Source organism: Alligator sinensis, unplaced genomic scaffold (assembly GCF_000455745.1).
Source record: "Alligator sinensis unplaced genomic scaffold, ASM45574v1 scaffold26_1, whole genome shotgun sequence".
Taxonomy (NCBI): Eukaryota; Metazoa; Chordata; order Crocodylia; family Alligatoridae; genus Alligator; species Alligator sinensis.
The window spans coordinates 196966-212351 of NW_005842448.1; positions in this window are offsets into that span (position 1 = coordinate 196966).

Here is a 15386-nt window from a genome sequence, read left to right on the forward strand (position 1 = left end):
GTCCCCCCTTGGGTTATCCACCGGTGTCGGCGCATTCCTTGGCAGGTAATCTCGGGGCTCCATCCTCCCCTACACCCCGGCCACTCGCCACCTTAGGCTCTACCTCCTATGGCCTCAACGTCGTCCTGGCTTGCCACCCTTTCGCTTCAAATACGCCGGCCATCAACAACGGTCTTCGGGCTGGGCGTACTGCCTATAGGGACGCCAGCCCGGCCCCTCCGGCCTGGTACCTGCTTCGTTCCAGTGGTCCGCGCAGTCGCCGCATCTACCGCCGGCTCCCCTCTGTATGGGGCACCTGGTTACTTCACCGATGCCCCCTCTCCCGATGCGGCTGGCCTCTCCGCCGCCCCTGCCACTCACGCTGCAGCTGACTTCGCTACCAGCTCTGCGGTCTGGGATCCAGCTAGCTCCTCCCTCGGCTCTATTGCCGGTGCCGCCGCTGATGCCTTCCCCCGCCAGGCCTGGGGCCCTCTCTGCCCGTCCTCTGGCTCTATCGCTGGCGTTGCCGCTGGCTCCTTCCCTAGCTACGCTGATCAGGCTCCTGCCACCTCCTCTTCCGGTCCTGCTACTGGTGCTGCTGCCGGTTTCCCCACCGGCTAAGCCGATAATCACAGTGCTGGCTTCTCCACCAGCACTACCGCCAGCTGCTCCGCTCCATCTCTCAGAGCCGGGTCTGGCTCTGCCTCCTTCCTTCCCACACACCGCGGGTGGCGGCTGACTCCCCGCTTCCTGAGGCTTCTCGCTCCAACTTCCTCCGCTCAGCCACCCCGTTGCCTCAGCGGGACCGCCTTTTGTTCTTTCTGGGAGGCGTCCCCCACCCCCGTTGCTTTGCCGCAGCCGGATAAATGCCCGGCTGACAACCCGCGCTGGCGTTCTCAGCGTGTGTGCCTTCCTCGGATCTTCTGGCCCTGCCAGAGGTAAGCGGGACCCTTTGCTGCCCCGGGGGCCTTCCGGCATCCCAGCTCCCCTGGGACACAGAGATTAAAGGGTCTCCTGATTCAATTCAGATTTGAAGATTCAGCCTCTGAATCGGGCCGAATCTCCTCCGAATTGAATCAGTGACTGAAGCTGTGTACAGCCCTAATAAATATAGACAGTATGTATATATTATACACACAAAAGTTTTCATAAAAAGATCTAAACACATGAGTATTCCATCCTCCAGTGGGCTCTCACCATTCAGTCATATGTAGGGGGAGGAGGGGTGTGCACATGTATGGAGAACCAGGTAAAATGGCTGAATTTAAAATGGTGGGAGCCCACTGCAGAATGAAGTACTTATAACTTTAGATCTCCTTATGCAAACCTTTATGTAAAGTTAGTCAATGTTACGTTTCTTATGGTTGCTCCTTTTGTTTTTTGGAAAGATAGCTAACAATTATTCTGGTCAAGTTATATTTGTTTATGATATCAGGCCAGGTAATATATTATGTGTAATACTGAAATATAATACAGCAATAATTTAAAAATTAAAACAGTGGACAGTTTCCATCCTTTCTAAAACAAATGGATTAGATGTTGAAAGGAAAGGGAAGAAACCATATGGTTTAAACTACATGATGATGAATGCTTTGTAGTGTACATTGTGAACTAATACAACAGTAGTAGTGAACAAGTATAAAAAAGTGTATTATAGCCACAAATATATATAAACATATATGTTTGTGTGTGTGTGTATACATGTATGTATGTGTGTGTGTATCTATATATCTGTATATAGAATTATGAATATATAGCTATATCTATATATGTCTCTCTCACTCTCTCTATATATATTGCTGTATATATATATGAATCATTGCTGTGTTACATTTTATATATACATTTATTATATATATATAATATATTTATATATAAAAATGTATATATAAATGTATATACATTTTATAAATGTATATAAAATGTAACAGCAATGATTTATATATATATACAGCAATATATTTATATATATATATAAAGAGAGAGAGAGAAAGAGAGATAGATATGTCTATATATATATAGAGGGAGAGTGGAAGAGATCTATCTATATATATATATATATGTATTCCTTCAGTTGAATATATATTCTCAATTGGGCAAGGGAACAGAGCAGTATTTCCACGTGCATCTTTCCTATTGAAAGAGTATCTTTCCTACTGAAAGAAAGTTGCATGTTGAATATGTATATTCAACATATATATTTTTCAATAGGAAAGATGTATGTGGAAATACTGCTCTGTACAGTTGCCCAATGCACTGTATATGCCAAATGCCACACTGTACTGTGTATAATGGTTTAATTGTTTAATGGTTCATAATGAAGCTTAGGTAGTGTTCATATATGCTGTCTTCCAGTTCATTTCTGGATTCAGTTTTAGATGTTGATTATAACTGTTGATCTTGGTCTCTGCTATTTTAGTGACTCCTGCTGGAGTTATACCATACCATGTCATAGCATACCGACTGAGATCTGATAATGAACTGCTTGCATCCATTTTGGACCAGCCAACTATGTTAGGATGTTTTCAATGAAGGTTTGCCTACTCTGGATTCTCCCTCCTGTTCTCCCCCCTCCCTGTTTATCTACCTAATCCCAAATGTGTCAACCTTCAGAGTATGTAGTAAAACTCATGTTTTCTCTAAGGCTTTTCCTGAGGAAGATGGGCTGGATAATGTTGGATTTTTGCAGAGATCCTCAGGGGAAATATAATGTTGTTAATGTTAATGGTGTTTTAGATTTTGGTTTTAATTAATCCAAGTAATTGGTCTTAATTGTTGTTTGGGTTTTGCATGATCTGAAAGGTCATTTTGAAAACAAATAGAGATAAATAAATGGATCACTGCATCATTTATTTCACTGATTCTCAATTTTTTTTTAGACTCAAGGCATCCTTTGGAAAATTCGAGCTCTTAGCTTTCACTTGTTTTTTGACTACAGAAGAAAATCACTGATTTGTTTAAAAGCCAAATTTTATTATCAGAAAATGCATGAAGATAAAAAGGAGTATTCTTCATTATAAAACAGGATCATCATCACTGATGTATCTATCTTCTTTGATTTTGCTCCCTCTTTGGACAGTGATTTGAGTGACCATTTTTATAATGGTATTTTTTATCTTTATTTCACTGTGTTAAGTATTAAGTCTCCAGTACTTCTACTGCATCCAGGACCAAATAGACCAGTGGCACTCAATCTCTTGTTCCCGCAGGCCACATGAGTTGTGTGTGGTCAGTCCACAGATTGGATCAATGCAGTACCAACTCAGGGGCCCAATCTTGTACCTCCCTGATCCAGCCTCACACTGCCCCAATCTGGCCCCATACTGTCATTGGTAATTTCAGCTGTTTCCTGTTTTTCAGTATTATTACTGTTTCAGAATCAGGCTCAGTGTTAAGCTGACATACTGGAACAAAACTGCATACATAAAATTCCAGCAAGTTTAAAGACCAACAGGATACTTGCCAAAACCTGGAATAGCTAACAGTTTGCCCATCAGGATTTAAACACAACCATATTTTTTTATTCCCTTATGTTTTAAATTGGTATCACCAAGTAGTACTTTGGAATCCCATCATTCAAATCATGCTCAATATACTGTGCGTGTGTGCTTGTGTGGGTGTATGGTTGTGCCGAATGTGATATAGGTAATATACTCTTAAAAGGAGATCCCTCTCTTCCTAGAGCTTATGTAAAAGCAACATATTTCTTCAGAAAAACTGCACCCTAATTAAAGGGGCTCAGGATGAAATCAGAAGTTAATATTTTGAATGAAATCAAAGTTAGTTTAATTTACCTTTTTTTTTTAGATATGCACTACTTTTACTTTGCTTGTTCAGTTCCCTGTTAATTAATAGCCATAAATATACATACTTGCAACCTTCTGTGTGTATTTGGTTTAATCACATTTCTGATATTAGGATCTGTGTTGAATTTTAATTTTATACAAATGACATTACACGTTACATTTTTCAACCTATCTGTTTTTCAATGACACCAAGATTTCCGGGGGTCAGATATATGCACTTAAACACAGGATACATTTTTCTTCATTATGTTCTCTTATCTTATATATTTTAAATGAACTATGATTTCACACTTCAAATTATGGAAAAGCTTATTTATACCCAGGATTGAACTTTCCCATGTTAGATGCCATTGCAGTCTATAAAATATAGGCTTCTGTTATGGCTATTCATATTTTTATATGAATGTTTTTTAGAAATAGCCCAGCTCAATAGAGCAAATAAAATAAAACATAAGGACAATGTTTATATAGGTCTGAACCCCTTGGCAGCTAAAATCAATAGGACATTTCCAAGTGACATCATTGAGAGCAGGATCAAGGATGCAGGTAATGGAATCATATTCTTTTTAATTTCTGAGGCACTGAATGCACTGAAATTTAGAGGTGTCTGCAAGTTTACTGCAATGTTACAACCAAAAATATTCCCCAAACAGGGTTTTTGAGAAACACATTTCAACAAAAGCAAGGTCTGGGGTAGGTCAACAATGAAAACTAGACACAAATAGATCATATTTAAAATGTATCATTTAAAATTAACTAAACATGATTTATTACTACATTTTATTTAAACATAAAATTATTTCTGTGAATACTCAGACAAAAATGGATGTTCTGTTGAATTTAGCTTAAAGCTTATTTCTGATTAACAATAGTTTGGGTAAATGAGAAAGAAATGTGATCTTGTTCTGCCTGGTTATAATTAGTGTATTAATAAGGGATCTCCTTTGAACATCTATCAGTTCTGGCTAGCATTAGGTATCACATTCTCTGAAAGAACTAGTTCTGATAGATTTATACTCTGTATTCCTTCATCTTTCCTATCCGCTCTCCCCTTCCCCATTGTTTTCTGCGGTTTTCTTCCAAAGGCTTAACTGAATTATACCTGAGAGATGTTTTTGCCTCTTCTTCTGCCAGTTAAAAAGGAATATAAATAAATGTAATTTTAGGTAGCTCCAGGCAGATACGTGCCTTCAGGACTTTATTTTGCTTCTTTTTTACCATTACTGGAGTTTAAATCTGAGTGTCTGTGTTGCATACTTTTCTGTTGTTGCTTTTTTTTCCTCTTATGCTTCCAGAGGACTCAATCCTATGACAGATCTGAAAGCAGTATCCTCCTGTGTTTCACCCCTAAGCACTTACTGAGACAGAAGCTCCCTGCTGTGTACTGGTAGTAAATTCTTCAGGTATAGGAATTTCTGTCACAAGATTATGTTAAATTTGCACCTCTGAATGAACAGAGATCTAGAAGGCAATCCTTATCCTTCTGTCTACCCAGACTCAGTGCTTAATTCAGCTGGGCCTTTTGCAGAGCCTGCAAAAGTTATGCTTACCGAGTAGTAATAATAGACATAGCCATACGGATACCACATTAATCCCAAGATATAGTTTAAAGTCCAGAGGAGAAAGGCCCAAGCCATGACAATGCCAGCAGGGCCTCTAAGCCGGGAAAAGTGAATATGGCAGATGGCAGAGACTGAGATGCACATATACCTAAGATCTCTAGGACATCGCATGGGTCAGCATGTCAAAATAAGTAAGTGTCTTATGAGTACATGAAAACTGTGTCTGACTCCCCTTTTGGGGACAGTAGTGTTTTATTACCTCATTTGTTCTTTTCCAGTCATTGCCTTTGGATGAGATGAAACCATTTAGCCTCCACTTACCTTTGATTCTTTTTTCTCTGGGGTATGAGCTGAACCAGATTTATGCTCCTCTTCTCCTTCCCTACAGAATTGAGGATTCTAGTTTGCATAGGGAAATGCTTCAACATTTCATGTTCTCTTAGCAGGAGAGAATGATGTTGTGTGGCAATTTTGCAGTATTACCACATTCTGGCTTTGGAGGAATCCACACAGCCTTATTCTGGAAGCAGGGCCTCAGATTTGGGAGTCAGTGGGAATGGCAGCCCTTCAGAGAAGATATGTTACAGGTGTTCTTTGTATGGTAATACGTTAACATACCTGCTCCCAGTCAATGATTCTTATTCATTTTCTCCAGAAAACCTGTATACATCCCTCCATCTTGTGAGGATAGAAATAAGAATGTTAGTTTTGTAAAAACAGGCTCAGGATGAAGGGAAAAATATTTTCCCCTTGAAAAATATTTTGGTACATTTAAAAAAAAACAATATTAGTAACCTCATCCCACAATTAAATACCTACAATTCCAGATCACTAACAGCACTGGAACATCTTTTTCACTACAGAATAAAAACAGAAACCCAATCTTGATTCTTTAAAAGCATCTTGAGTTTGCAAGCATTCATGGGCGACTGGTGCCACCATAGTCGGGGGTGCACATTCCCTAGCCCCAGTTGCTGGGGGGTCCCCCCGTGGCCAATCTTGCCAACCGGATTGGGGGGATCCCCCCATGTCAATCACGAAGTGGCCACGGTGCTTCCACTCCTCAGCCAGCATGGAGTACACCACGCTGGGGAGGCACCAACACTTCCAACAGCCCCCATGCCTGTTGCCTAAGCGGCAAACGTGACCTGTCAGAGGGTGCACCAGTGCTCTCACGGGGTGCATGTGCACCCCCTACACATTGCCATTGCCAGCATTGAACTCTAGATTACCTAATACTGAGATTCTTCTCCTAGAATATCATGCTGCACACCCAGAGAAGTTTAACCTTGGGTAGTAAAAGCAAGAAAGACTCAGTAAATCATAACACTACAACAAAAATATTATCTGTCAACCACTTTAGGACTAACGGCAGGCAAGAAGACTTCTAAGAGTTCTGAGAGCATAGGTTGCTAAGTTTTTGGTTGTAGCCATGTTGGTCTAAGGACATAGGCAGACAAGGTTTTTTGAGTAGATGTGATATATTTTATTAGACCAACTGAGTAGTTGGAAAAAAGTTCTTAGCAAACTTGGTAAGGACATGCAGTGAGGAGGCAGTGTCTGGGTAGTATGCTACCACAGGAACCTGTTCCTAATATTAGTAGCACTGAGTTCCCCACTCCCTAATTGAGAAACGAGGAGTAGATAGTAACTAACATGTCATGAGGTTACAGCAGACCACAGGATTGCTATCATTGCTTAAAGCCAGGAACAGGGAGATCTACTAAATGATTGTATTATATTGTTGATTGAGTTTTATTTAAACATTTCTGCTAACCTCCATTTTTATCATGAGAAATTCCACTCCTCTCCTCTGTCCCCAGCACTTCCCTATTCCTTTTTCTCAAGTCCATTTCTTACAGAGGATAAATATATGGTGTTTTTCCCCCTCAGCCATTGCATGAATTGCATAGCTTTGTATGGAAGAATGTAGAACTGGTTGAAAATATTTTTCCCCAGTACAAAATAGCTGATTTGAGAAAATTTAAATGTTCTGTGAGAATGTGTCAATTTTGATGAAATATCATTTAAAAATCAAAATAATGCATTTCAATAAGGGTGACAATCTTATCAAAATGCACTGTCTCAATGTTTTCATTTCAACATAACTTTTTGTTTCAAAACTTTCTTGAACAGATGTGGTAAAATATAAAATAATATGAAACAAAATTCACTTAAAATAGATAAGATGAAATCAAAAGAAATTATTTCAATTTATCAAAACATTTTGACTTGAGGGAAAAAAAAGAAATATTGGCATCACCCGGCATATAGAAATACTAGTTTTAATTAGATCTAGACAGAATCTGAAAATAAATTAATAATAAATTACATTGAGAGTAACCCTTCATGATTATAACAACTAGATACCCCATTTAGGATTAGGGCCTCAACCAGCTAAGTATTGTACAAAACCACAGTGACTCTATGGAAAGTGACCTTATAGTCCAAACCACTGGTTCTCAACCTTGTTAGACTGAAGACACACCTCATAAAATGTCAGCTCTTAGTTTTCACTTGCTTGTTGACTACAGAAAAACAATATAGCAGGTATTTTTTTCTGTTGCAAAGAACTCAGAAAAACCACAACAGGTTAGAATGTTTTTAACACTATAGATTTCCATTTCAAATCTGAATACATTACAATTTGCAATATCTAAATTTATCTTGTGACTCATGTTTGCATACCAAACAGTGCTAATGTTGCATGGCACTACACAGCACCAGTGACAGGATCTTAGGACTCCTCCAGGTTCCTGCATCATCCTGGTTGAGAAACACTGGTCTAAACAGACATGATGGAAAAAGCATGGCAAGGAAACAGAAACACTGAGAGACAATGGGAATTGACTGAGTTCACCCACTTGGTCATTGGCCAGGTTGGCAACTGACACCACCTCCAGTATCCTGCTAACTAAAACAAAGACATTTAAAATAGTTATTAGAATCAGTTATTTTAATCCTATCACACTTTAAGGAACTGCCAAGGTCTGGGAAGATAATATGCTCTTGGAGATGTTCAATAACTACCAATTATACCAAATGCTTTTTTTCTGATTTTTAAAATCATGGTGAATTAGTAACATGACTAGCATACAGTAGGATCAAATACTATTGCTATTCAGCAAGTAAATTGTTTTCCATTATACAATTTAACTCCATTATATTTGATCTACTTTACAACAATAATCTATTTTTGTAATATTCCAATTTTCATGCATCCTTTTCTGTAAGATGAAAGCAAATAAAAATAGTCATTATGAAAATAGAAGATTTCTTCATTTACTGAATTTAATACATTATCCTCAGAGGCCTTTAAACTGCACATTGGATAGAAAACTCAATACACAGTGTGCAGCATAACACATGGACTCCACCAAATATCAGATTTTGAAATATTACAAAAGGAACTTATATCTGATCACTGTTTAAAGCTTTAAACAAGCTTCTTGGAGTCCATTGGGGTCTTAAGCTTAACAGCTCATTCTGTGTAGATATACTTATCTGTTCAGAGTATGATGATTAAGGGCAAGATCCTATTTCCCTTATTAGATGCATAGGTGGATTTAGGTACCTAAATGCAGTCTTGCTCCAACCCAATCAGCTGCCTGAAAATCTATTAATGCACCTACTTTTGTAATTGAAGAGATTGATGTCATATATCTTGACTTCAAAAAAGTTTTCGATCTTGTATCCCATGATCACCTCTTGGCAAAACTGGCTAACTGTGGCCTTGACCACACCACAATCCACTGGCTGGGGAATTGGCTCCACGGTAGGACCTAGAGGGTGGTGGTTGATGGAAGTCAATCGTCATGGTGCACTGTGATCAGTGAGGTCCCTCAAGGCTCTGTCCTTGGACCTATACTATTTAACATTTTCATTAATGATGTGGACATTGGTGTCAGAAGTGGACTGGCCAAGTTCACCGACGACATCAAACTCTGGGGTAGAGCACCCACACCTGAGGACAGGACGGTGATCCAGGCAGACCTTGACAGGCTCAGCAAATGGGTGGACGAGAACTTGATGGTGTTTAACACTGAAAAATGCAAGGTTCTCCACCTTGGGAGGAAAAACCTGCAGCATCCTTATAGGCTCAGCAGTGCTACGCTGGCTACGGATGAAAGGGACTTAGGGGTCATGATTGACCACAAGATGAACATGAGTCTTCAATGTGATGCTGTGGCTAGTAAAGTGAGCAAAACACTGGCTTGTATCCATAGATGCTTCTCAAGCAAACCCCAGGACATCATTCTCCCGTTGTACTCGGCCTTGGTGATGCCACAGCTAGAGTACTGCATCCAGTTTTGGGCTCCACAATTCAAAAAGGATGTGGAGAAGCTTGAGAGGGTGCAGAGAAGAGCCACGTGCATGATCAGAGGTCAGGAAAACAGACTTTATGATGAGAGGATGAGAGCCATGGGGCTCTTCAGCCTGGAAAAGCGCAGGCTCAGGGGGGACCTGGTGGCCACCTATAAGTTTATCAGGGGTGCTCACCAGGATCCGAGGGAATGTCTGTTCACCAGAGCATCCCAAGGAATGACAAGGTCAAACGGTCACAAACTCCTCCATGACTGTTTCAGGCTGGACATAAGGAAGAACTTCTTTCCTGCCCGAGCCCCCAAGGTTTGGAATGGACTGCCGCCAGAGGTGGTTCAAGCACCCACTTTTAACACCTTCAAGAGACATTTGGATGTTTATCTTGCTGGGATCCTATGATCCCTGCTGACTTCCTGCCCCTGGGGCAGGGGGCTGGACTCGATGACCTTCCGAGGTCCCTTCCAGCCTGAATGTCTATGAATCTATGAAGCTATGAACCGTTATAATGGCTTATTTTTTAGATTCAGTCATGATAGCAGTGTGCAGAAGTCTCACTGCTATTGGGAGCAGAGGGCAGTGAGCAGAGGGCTCAATTAATTTCTCTATTAACTAATGGATTTTCAGGAACTTGAGCAGGGTGGAATAGGACCTAAAGGCATTTTTACATTTGCTCCAGGAGTGGCAAGGTTGTGGTTGGGGGGGAGCACTTTAATTAGAACAGCTCCAAGAGCCACTGTAATTAAAGTGCCTGGCGCATCTCACATATTAGTGTCCCCATGCTTCAAAATGGTAGCAGGGGCGCTTTATCTAGAGCTTGTTGAATGAGCTGATACATGAAATGTGGAGGCTTTCTAAGGCACTGTAATTAATTAATTGAGTCTGCTCTGATGTGATATAATGACAGCATGTTCAAGCAGTCTCTTGGCTTGTGTACAGGCACCCTAAGTGTCTTCAGCATCTTAGTCCACTTAGCCACTTAATAGGTGAAAAAAAATATCACTGTAGATATTTGGAATTTTTTTCTTTTTTTCTTTTATTTAGTGCCCTTTAAATTTGTCATACTGAAAAACTAAGCATTATTATAAACTTAAGATATGGCCTTTACTGTATGTTCAGGGTTACCACCTTACAGTGTGTCCTAAGGAGTGCCTGAACTGCAATTCAAGTTGCAATTGCAGCCCATAATAGCCTATCAGAACTTGTTTTAGTATCAATAGCAATGAAGTGATTATGGCCTGGACTTCATTAGAGCTTTAAAAGGACCCTGGATGTTTATCTGGGAACTTTTTCTATGCTGAAGTTTGAGACACCAATTAACTAATTATCAACTAATTATTGCAAAGAAGGGGCAGCACAACTTTGTACCAGGGACAGCTCCAGCTTCCGCCATGCTAAATGCGGTATCACAACCAGCCACCAGTGTCGTGACAGCTGCTTTTGCACTCGCCCCAGAAAGGCAGTGCTCAGGGCTGCCACCCTAGTTGCCTCCTGTCAGATCATACATGTCCAAAGCATACATGTCATGGCAAGTAAGTAATGGTATAAAGCAGTGATGCTCAACTTTTTTTTTTTTACTGAATTCTTGTTTTTAATATCTCTCTCATCTAGAATCCCCGTTATTTTACAGACACAAATACAGCAACCACAGCATTGAAAAATTTTCTGGTGCCTGAAGTGAAAATCTAAAAATACATTAGGTGTAACAATATACTGAATGCAAGTAGCCGAACCTTCATATAGGATGGCCTTGTGGATAAAGAATACTATTGAGAATCAGGAGATCTTGTTCACTTTCCTGTATAATATGAGAACTCTAACCCCATTTTTAGAATGCCCACATCAATAACAATGGGATAATATCTATTTCATTGGGGTTTTGTGAATCATGCTTCATTACAGTTTGTAAAGTTTATGAAAGCCTTGGATTAAAAGCATTTGGTAAGCATAGAAACTATTATTTCATATACTTTATTTTGTGATTTTATTTTTTTACTCAGAATATACATTTGGAGAGAGAACCTTGGGGCAACATGCATATTTGGCTTGACATTATTTTCCTTTATGATATTTGTTATAAAACAAGGCCAAATCATACATGTCATGGCAAGTAAGTAATGGTATAGAGCGGTGATGCTCAACTTTTTTTTTTTTTTTTTTAACAAGCAAGCCAAACCTTAAAATCAGAAATGGCTGAGTGCCACATTGCTGTATCTCTGTATGTGCCGTGAGCTCTGAGCTGCAGAAGTGTTCACCCACTGGGCTCTGGAGCCATGCAATAGTTGTGATTCCTTGTCAGAACGTGCTCTGACATGCCAGTGAGCTCAGAGAGCTCCTTATGCGTGCAGAGTTCAAGAGCCATGTTGACATGCCAGTGAGTTCATGACAGTGACACAGCTATTCACATGGGCTTTGCAGGCCACATTGGGCCTACAGGTCATGGGTTGAGTGCCACTGGTATAGAGCCTAGATAAGGACAAAGATAGATATGTGCTGAAAAGTTTATTGAAGCGGTAAAGGATTTCCATTCTCATTCAGGATTTGGAGAATTCTACTTAAGGTTGTTGGACACAGGTAGAAAGCAGGCTTAGTATCCATGGCAGAAAGCTGGTTAATACACTCAGTATTGTGAACCATAAGAAAATAGACTCATGATTCAGATGCCCCAAATCACGAAACTGGTCCCAGAATTGCAACATTTACAATTTTTTTCTTTTGCCTGTACCATTTTGCCAACATGCACATGACAGCCCTTGGCTGATATAAAATGTGTCCATCTCATGGGCAAGGACCTGTGGGTTACAGGATACCATAAGCTTTATAATATGAGCAAAATGGGCTTGTTGCAAAAAAAAAAAATAACCAACAGCACACCGGGTTATATTAATAGGAGTGTCACTTGCAAATCAAGGGAAGTGAGTCTTTGCCTCTGTTCAACACTGGTGAGCCCTCACCTATAGGAATGGGTTCAGTTTTGGACTCCACACATCAAGAAGGATGTGGGCAGTTTGGAAAGTGTCCAGTGCAGAGCAACAAAAATGATTAGGGGCCTGAGAGGCAAGGCTTATGAAAAAAGGCAGAAAGACTATATTATTTAGTCTGGGTAAGAGAAGACCAAGGGGGAATTTGACAATAGTCTTAAAATACCTGAAGGGCAGTTAGAGAGGAGATGGGATTACAGCTTTAGGGACAGAACTAGGAGAAATGGCTTCAAGTTGTAGTATGAGAAATTTAGGTTGGAGATTAGGAGGAACTTTATGACTGTGGTGGAGATCAGGCATTGGAAAAGGCTACCTAGATAAATTGTGGATTCTCCATCCCTAAAAGTTTTTAAGAGCAGGTTAGACAGACACTTAGCTAGGATGGTTTAGTCAGGGATTATCCTGCCTGGAGCATGGAGCTAGACTACATGACCTAGTGAGGTCTGTTACAACCCTACTTTCCCAATCACTATTACTGTATTATTATTGCTGAAATATACTTGATTGCAATTGATTGTACAAGTAACTGATCATTTTAATTTTATTTATTCAAGCCTCTTGCTCCTGTGTCATAGATGTAGCACCCCTTTCTTGACTCTCCCCCCTTTCTGTCTTGCTTCCTGATGGAATCAGGAAAATAAGGCAGAAGGACCACAAGAGGTTACCACTGTATAAACTATCCCACTCAAGTGCTGATTTAACCTGCTCTTGACAACTTCAAATTATGGAGATTCCACAACCTCTCCAGGTAATCTATCCTAATGTGCAACCACCCTCATAGTCATAACTTTCTTCTCCAACCTAAATTTCCCTTGTTACAATTGAAGATCATTACTCCTTTTCCTGCCTCCTGCAACCACATAGGTTAATCTATCAGCCTGCGCCCTCTATCCTGTTTTCTTTTCTGAATAATGCAAAAGTTTCCTATCTTTTCTTTTATGTCATGTTTCCCAGACCTCCAGTCTTTTTGGTCGCTCTTCACTGGAGTCTTTGCAATTTGTCCGCACTTTATTGATATGCGGACATGGTACTCCCCAGTGCTGAGTAGAGTAGAACAATCACACTTCCCATGACTTTTCATACAGCATGTCTTTTGCTGTATGCCAGTGATGTCAAACTCATGTGGCCCAATGAGCTAGATGGGTATCTCTGAGCTGGTCTGTAGGCTAGACCAGGACCTGTGAAGTGTCTGTGGTGCCAAATCCAGTCTGTGTGCTACACACAGCATACACTAGCCCCTGCCTCTGGCACCACATGTGCACTGCCCATAATGCCAGGGTTGGACCCAGCACTGCAGGCAGCACAGCATGTTGATCTGGGGTGTGGCATGCAGCCCATGCTCTGGACGCCCTGTAGTGCTTGCAGCACCTGGTCCAGCCTACACTCTGCCCCATGATGGCTGCAGGAATCACATGCAAAGCAAGCCTTGGCGATGGCATATGTTGCATGTGATGTGGAGGGCTGGACCAGCCATGCATGCCTCATGTGGCATGAGGCATGCACTCCATGCAGTATGCCCACTGATCAGCCCCATGTGCTGGCTTCAACTTTGGCAAGGTGTTTCATGCAGTGCATGCCCTGTGTTGGCCCCTGCCATGAGCAGCATGCACCAGCCCCCAGACTTGCAGGGTGCATGGGCTGTACTGTATGGGTGCCCATACACATGGTCCAGGGTGCAAGGGTGGGGAGGGGTGCTTTAATTAGAGCAGCTCTGAGATCTGCTCTAATTAACATGCTCACAGTGTCACATGTGTTCAGCGTCCTGTGCTTCAAAATGGCAGCAGAGGTGCTTGAACTAAACCTTGTTAGATGAGTTTTAATTCAAGTGCCCCCACTGCCATTTTGAAGCCCAGGGGCACTGAACAGATGTGACACAGAGGCTGCTGGAGTGCGTTAATTAACATGCCCCAGCAGAGTCAATTAGTTGAGTGTGCTCCGGCACATGCTAAGTAACACGCATCGGAGTAGACATCTGTTACATATATAGGTGTCCTTTGTGGCACAAAGGATGCAGGACACAGGCTGCATAGCATGCCCCATACTGACTCCCTGTGCTGCGTGCAGCACACTGGGCCAAGGTTGGTACATAAGGTTGGTCCAGCAAACTACAGGCTAGATATAGCCTGCAGGCCGTATGTGTGATACCTGCTGCATGCTATTGGCTTTTTTGCAGCACTAGCATGGTGTTGACTCGTATTCATCTTGCAGTCCACTCTAACTCCCTAACTTGTAACTGTACATATGATTGTTCCATCCTATACACAGTCCTTTATACTTGTCCTAATTGAATTTCATTTGATATATTTTGAACCATTTCTCCAATTTATCACAGTCATTTTGAATCCTAATTCTGTCTCCCAAACTGTATACTACTCCACCCAGCTTTGTTTCATTTGAATATTGACTAGGTGTCCACTTCCAGCCTCCAAATCACTAATGAAGTTATTAGACACAGAAAAGTTCCCTGAGCACCCCACTTGATACCCTTCTCCCAGTTAGATATTGAACCATTGATGGCATTGCGAGCATGAAGTTCTAATCAATTATATACACCTGGGTGGATCATCATCTTTCTGACCTGAACCCTCTCCTAACTCCCAGGCCTACCAGTAGATCTAGTCCAGTGGTGCTCAACCACTGGCCCACAGGCCAAATGTGGCCCATGAAACCATGGCACCCAGGCTTCAGGGTTCCCTACCAATCAGGAAATTTGGTGGCAGGTAATACTGACACTCTTT